A 7,567-nucleotide genomic window follows, 5' to 3' on the forward strand; every position below is an offset into this window, starting at 1 on the left:
TTCGATGAACCCTCTGCCAGGTAATTAATTAAGTGTGAATTGCAGAGTAACCTTGTAGATGTAGTGTAGATGTAGACTAGGCAGTCGAACAGAACGATAAATATTTGCAACTGTTCAATTATTGTGCAAATGGCCATTCCTGCAATAGCGATATTTGCCAATTATGTAACATGTATTCAAAAACATATTGGCTCTACTAAAGAATATATGGTACGTAGGCATTGTTCTGTTTCACTTCATTCAGTATTACATTAGCAAAAGGAAGAAAGGAAGGTTAGAATTTAACGTCTCGTCGTCGACAGGGCGCATTAGAGACGGAGAAAAAGCTCGCATCACGAAAGAAGCGGGAAGAAAATCGGCCGCGCCAATTTCAAAGAAACCATTCTACCACTTGCGTGAAGCGATTTAGCGAAATCACGAGAAACCTAAACCTGGATGGCCGGACAGGGATTTGAATCGTCATCCTCGCGAATGCGCGTCCAAGATGTCATTTCGACAAAAACGAAAGGGTTAAATCAGAAAAACGTATGTGAAGGAATGGAGCGTTAATTTGAACGTGCCCACACCTTCTTTCCTCCGTCACTTTACATCGTGGAACTTCTAAATCCAAACAAGAGTGTCCACAAAAAAAGGGAATGTCAACTCATCCAACGCCTTGTCAATGAAAAACAAGATACAGCATATAAGAATAAAGTTCACAATAACGGGGCATCCTGAGCCACGTCCAATGGGCTGTGGCCATATATTGGGAAAAGGCACGCGGATGTGCCTCATATCCACTCACCATCACGTAGTGGACATAATGTCCAACAAGCCACATGATGCTATTGTTCTTCGATGGCACTAGAGAAGCATTTGTTGTATCTAGGTATGTATTATATTCGTCTGAAAGATGAGGAAAGTCGGTGACCGTTGGGTGTATGCTTTTCTTGTAAGTAGGGGAAGACGACTATGGCAGGGATGGCGGTTATCGCTGAACAAGCACTTTTCTGTTATACCGGTCTTTTTCGTCTCCAGATTAATCTGACCGTTTCTCTCAAAATAACCAGTTTCTGAAATAACAGATTCTCGTTTTTTTTATTGCTATTATTTCCAATAATCAACGTGGACTTTGAACAAATACTTTAAAAAACTCTAATAAAGGAGAAGGTGCAGCAGAATTCGGTCTATATGGGGTTGAGGCTGTGGCAGAAATTGATCTGACTGTATCCAGCAAAGAAACGAAGTTGGAGAGGACAGGAGCGGCAAGGCGTGAGCGAAAGGTCACAAGTTGGTGACTTCCCCGCATCGTCACTGTTAAATCCAGCCTAGTCGTCAAATATTGGGTGTCTAGAAAACCCGCTTTCTCAGATCGCTAGACAATATTGAAACAAATCGTATTAATGAGTTTGATTACAAAAGGAAAAGATTACAATACTTAACTATGCGATTACACGGATGTGTCGCAAGCAAAGGGTGACATACGAAATAATCAAGTTTCTTCAGTATAGACAATGCTACATAGTACAAGCGAAATGACTAGTCTTGAAGCTAGTCTTGAACTGGGCCACCGCTGTCACGTTCTGGTTCAGGGTGACATACGAAATAATCAAGTTTCTTCAGTATAGACAATGCTACATAGTACAAGCGAAATGACTAGTCTTGAAGCTAGTCTTGAACTGGGCCACCGCTGTCACGTTCTGGTTCAGGGTGACATACGAAATAATCAAGTTTCTTCAGTATAGACAATGCTACATAGTACAAGCGAAATGACTAGTCTTGAAGCTAGTCTTGAACTGGGCCACCGCTGTCACGTTCTGGTTCTGGAGACGCCGTAACAGTCACTTTTGGATGTTGCCACTTTTTCACACTGAACCAACCACAGATTAAGGGCTCATTACTATCTCGAGCGTAAAGCATTTCAATAAAAATTGTAGGTTGTCAATCAAATTTATTTTCTCTTCCAAGGAACATTGTAGTTGCTTGCTCCTTATGTGATGTCGCAAAGGTGTTGTGCCTCCTTCCGTTCTTAAGGGGGGTAGGACGTCAAACGGGCCGACTTGGAGCAGGAGAGGCATCACAGAACATTTTAATTTCCACTGTCTATACTTTTACAAATAAATTCATAAAACTTTGTCAGCATCACCAGGAAGGATTCAAGATTCACACTCATTGCAATGGAAGATCGAAAACATAACAAAATAAACTTTTTTTACGTGTGAAATTTCATCATTCTTTCACTTACTAATGACTGCATTTGTTGCTATAGGTACACTTTCCTTCATAAGTTAGAGAGATTCTTCGATGAATTTTGCACAGAATACAAACCATACTTACAGGTGTATGAAACTCTAGAATTTATTTAATTTATGAAAAAACGAATGAGCTGTTATATTTTAAACTTCATGTTTAGAAAAAACACAATTTTTTGTAGTTAATTATCTCAATTTTTACTACAGTTTTTAATAGATTTGTAAAATTCTAGAGCTGCATACACATTTGAGTATGGTTTGTATGCTGTGCAAAATTCATCGAAGAATCTCTCTTACTTATGAAGAAAAGTGTACCTATAGCAACAAATGCTGCCATTAGTAAGTGAAAAAAATGATGAAATTTCACATGTGAAAAAATTATTTTGTTATGTTTTCGAACTTCCACTGCTGTGAGTATAAAATCTGAATCCTTCCTGGTGATGCTGACAAAGTTTTATGAATTTATTTGTAAAAGTATAGACAGTGGAAATTAAAATGTCCTGTCAAGCCTCTCCTGCTCCAAGTCACCCCGTTTGTCGTCCTGCCCCCCTTAATCTTTTAAAACAAATGGAGCACTGTACTTCATTGTTACAGAACTTCTCCCCATCCTGTAATACAACAGATGGAAATGAGCGTTTGGTGCCTTTGGCCGGGAGGCCCCTTGCGGGGCAGGTCCGGCCGGCTTGGTGCAGGTCTTATTACATTCGACGCCACATTTGGCGAGCTACACGCCGGAGGGGGATGAAATGATGATGAAGACATCACAACAACCAGTCCCTGAGCGGAGAAAATCTCCGACCCAGCCGGGAATCGAACCTGGGCCCGTAGGACGGCAATCCGTCACGCTGACCACTCAGCTATCGGGGCGGACAATTCAACAGATGATCAAGGATGATAGGGAAAGACTACTAGGGGCGGGGGTGGGGGCGGGCGCAAATCTTGCTCTCTCCACTTATACAAGTACCGTCTAATAAGCCACGCTACATGGTAATAGGTACAGTATAGTCTCAACAATGCTGTACTGTTACTTGTGTCATACGTTTGTGCCTTGTTTCCAACTGCGGGGTTGAAGTTAGAATAGCAGTGATCGATTTTCCAACTTTCTATAATAGCCCAATATTTCGAAGCAATGGAAACTTTGCAATTAAGCATTACTCGTTTTTAAAGTAAGTTTTATGTACCAGGTGATCAAAAAGTCAGTATAAATTTGAAAACTGAATAAATCACGGAATAATATAGATAGAAAGGTAGAAATTGGCACACATGCTTGGAATGATATGGGGTTTTATTAGAACCAAAAAAATACAAAAGTTCAAAAAATGTCCGACAGATGGCGCTTCATCTGATCAGAATAGCAATAATTAGCATAACAAAGTAAGGCACAGAAAGATGATGTTCTTTAGAGCAAATGCTCAATATGTCCACCATCATTCCTCAACAATAGCTGTAGTCGAGGAATAATGTTGTGAACAGCACTGTAAAGCATGCCCGGAGTTATGGTGAGGCATTGGCGTCGGATATTGTCTTTCAGCATACCTAGAGGGTCGGTCGATCACGATACACTTGCGACTTCAGGTAACCCCAAAGCCAGTAATCGCACGGACTGAGGTCTGGGGACCTGGGAGGCCAAGCATGACGAAAGTGGCTTTGTGTTTTGTTTTTGTTCTAATAAAACCCCATGTCATTCCAAGCATGTGTGTCAATTTTTACCTCTCTATCTACATTATTCCGTGATTTATTAAGTTTTCAAATATATGCTGACTTTTTGATCACCCGGTATAAAAAAATTACCATTGCTGCTATGGCAAATTGGGATGCCGGTTTTTTACCGAGTTATTAGTAAAACATGAAAAAAATCTGCTATAACGGAGACGGAACAAATACCGAAAAATATAGGTTATTCGGAAATAAATACTGGTATCGGTTTTAACCGGTCGGTTTTTGCCATTCCTAGTCTGTGGACGTTTTCTTTCGTTTCTCCAGAAGTACGACTAGCTGCTCTGGGCGCTACGTATCAAGTTCTGAAACACCAGTAGAAGCGCACGGGCGAGAGAGAGGAGGCTATTCAGGATGGGCGACGCCAGCGGCCGCCCACAGCGAGCAGCGGCACGCGCTGACGCCGCTGCGTGGGCGGCGCCCGCCGGGCCGGCCGCAGCGCATTCCTCGCGGTCCTCTGCGCGCCTGCCCGAGCGTCCGCGCGTTCCGGGGACATACCGTGGGACTGCCGGGCGACGGGTCTCGCACGCTTCATCCGTCACGGAAGCACTGAACCACACCTCAACTTCATTACCACTTTGCGATTCCACGTCGTCGTGCTTGAAATCAACGACACGAATATCTGGTTTGTACAGCATGTGATTAACGCCTAAAATACACTGCCTACCAAAACAATTGAGGCACCGAGAAGGGAGCAAGAAAACGAAATAAAACTTCACGGGTTGGAGGTCATTTCAGTAGTTATAAAGTCCACCTCCGTAGCACAGCGGTAGCGATACCATTACCGTTTATTACGCGAGGGGGCCTGGGTTCGATTCCCGGCAGGAAACTGGGTATTGTGTGCCCTTCACCATCATATTCATCATCACTGACACGGAAGTCGCCGAAGTGGTGTCATCTAAAAAGACTTGTAATACGGGGTCCGAACCTCGAAGGAAATATCCCGGCCAATAAATGCCAAATGATCATGTGACAGAAGTCATGAGACCCGTCCTACTAACGTGTCGGACCTTCTTTTGCCTGGCCTAGCGCAGCAAGTCGACGTGGCATGGACTCAACAAGTCGCTGGCAGCCCCCTGCAGATAGATATGTTGAGTTATTGTGTCTCTTTAGCCGTCCATAACTGAGAAATCGTTGACAGCGCAGGATTTTGTGCACGAGCTGACCTCTCGCTTGTGTCCCACAAACGTTCGATGGGATTCATGTCGGGCGATCGGGGTGGCCAAATCCGCGACGTTATCCATAAACATTCCACAGTTGTTTGCAAACACGAAGTCCATGAGTGGCTGCATATGGTCTCGAAGTAGCCGAACTTAACCATTTCCAGTCAACGATCGGTTGAGATGGAACAGGCGACCTCGTCCATTTTATGTAAACACAGCCGTCACCATTATAGAGCTACCGCCAGCTTGCACAGGTACTCTTAGCCGTTCATAACTGAGAAATTGTTGACAGCGCAGGATTTTGTGCACGAGCTGACCTCTCGCTTATGTCCCACAAACGTTCGATGGGATTCATGTCGGGCGATCGGGGTGGCCAAATCCGCGACGTTATCCATAAACATTCCATAGTTGTTTCCAGACATGAAGGCCATGAGTGGCTGCATATGGCCTCGAAGTAGCCGAACTTAACCATTTCCAGTCAACGATCGGTTCAGCTGGAACAGGCAACCTCGTCCATTTTATCTAAACACAGCCCACACAATTATAGAGCTACCGCCACCTTGCACAGTGCCTTTTTGACAGCTTGGGACCATGGCTTCATGGGGTCTGCGCCACAGTCAATCCCTACCACGAGCTCTTACCAAGTGAAATCGGGACTCATCTGACCAGGTCACGGTTTTCCAGTTGTCTAGGGTCCGACCGATGTGGTCACGAACCCAAGAGACGCGCTGCAGGCGACTTGTGCTATTAGCAAAGGTACTCAGTTTGCTGCTAAAGGCCATTAATGCCAAATTTCGCCGCAGTGTCCTAACGGATACGTTCGCCGTACATCGCAAATTGATTTCTGCGGTTGTTTCACGCAGTGTTGCTTATCTCTTCGCAACCGCCGCTGCTCTCGGCCGTTAAGTTGGGGCTGTCGGGCACTGCGTTGTGCACGGTGAGAGGTAGGGCCTGGAATGTGGTATGCTCGGTACATTCTTGACACTGTAGATCTCGGAATATTGAATACCCTAACAATTTCCGAAACAGAATGTCTCATGTGTCTAGCTCCTACTACCAATCCACATTCAAAGTCTGTTAAGTCACGTCGTGCGGCCGTAACCATGTCGGAAACCTTTCAAATGAATCAGTCGAGAACAAATTACAACTCCGGTAATGCACAGCCCTTTTATACCTTTTGTACGCGATGCTACCGCCATCCCAATATGCCCACATGTCTATCCGATGACTTTAGTCAGCTCAGTGTATCTTCTCCTGACGCAGAGTGGCCCACACCTACGCTGTATTATAACTGCTCCAGCTCTGCGACAGAGTTGACATCCGATCTGGTGTGGCGATATCTCCGGCTATGGGAGAACCGCAGCAACCCGCAGAGACTTGATAGAGCCACGTGCCCTGTATGGACGAGCAACGTCCTGCTGAAAAATGGTGCCACGATATTGTAGCATGGGTGGTAACACATGAGGACGCCGCATTTCCGTGACATACCACTGTACCGTCAGAGTTCCCTGAAGCTATACCCGATGGTTCCTCGCACCATGACGCCTGGAGTAACACCTCTGTGCCACTGTAAAACGGTGGAAGAATACGACCTCTCCCCAGGCTGCCACCATACTCGCCGACAATGGTCATCCGGGATTGTGCTGAATCGCGATTCATCGCTGAATAGCATGCGCCGCCATACATCAGCAGTCCATGCTTCCCAGCCACAGCATCATTTTAGATCCAGTTATTTGTGTTGTGATGTCGATGGCAGCCTACGCATGGGACCGTGATTCCCTTTTTCGCCTGCTGCTAATCTCGGACCAATCGTGCGGGGTAACACAGCACGTTGCAGCAACTCCACTACTCATTCTCGGAGGGAGGGCGCAGATACGATGTGGTTATGATGTGCTTGGTGCACGGTACGGTGTTACCCCCTTCTGGTGTACAGTCGCGGTCCAGCGGAAGTGTAACGAAGAGTCTCCCTTCACGTTTCCAACTTGAGGCCACTGGCACATCCCAATGCCCAGTAATTTGCATATTGTAAGATTCGACCGCTGGGCAAACGGAGACCCACAATAAGCTACCTTTGAGGTTTTGGTAACGCTGTCTCACACGCATACACAAAATCTCAGTATCTTTCACAATGGTCGCTCAGCATCTCACGCTTTTCACGTCCGTTATATAATCTAACCAACACTGATAACAACAGTAGCCATGATCAGTTATAATGCACTCTGACGAACATTCTACCAGTGACAGTTACGTTGACCTCGAACCATGTCTTCTACATCTACATCTACATTTATACTCCGCAAGCCACCCAACGGTGTGTGGCGGAGGGCACATTACGCGCCACTGTCATTACCTCCCTTTCCTGTTCGAGCCGTGTATGGTTCCCGGGAAGAACGACTGCCGGAAAGCCTCCGTGCGCGCTCGAATCGCTGTAATTTTACATTTGTGATCTCCTCGGGA

This window comes from Schistocerca serialis, chromosome 7 (assembly GCF_023864345.2).
Source record: "Schistocerca serialis cubense isolate TAMUIC-IGC-003099 chromosome 7, iqSchSeri2.2, whole genome shotgun sequence".
Lineage (NCBI taxonomy): Eukaryota > Metazoa > Arthropoda > Insecta > Orthoptera > Acrididae > Schistocerca > Schistocerca serialis.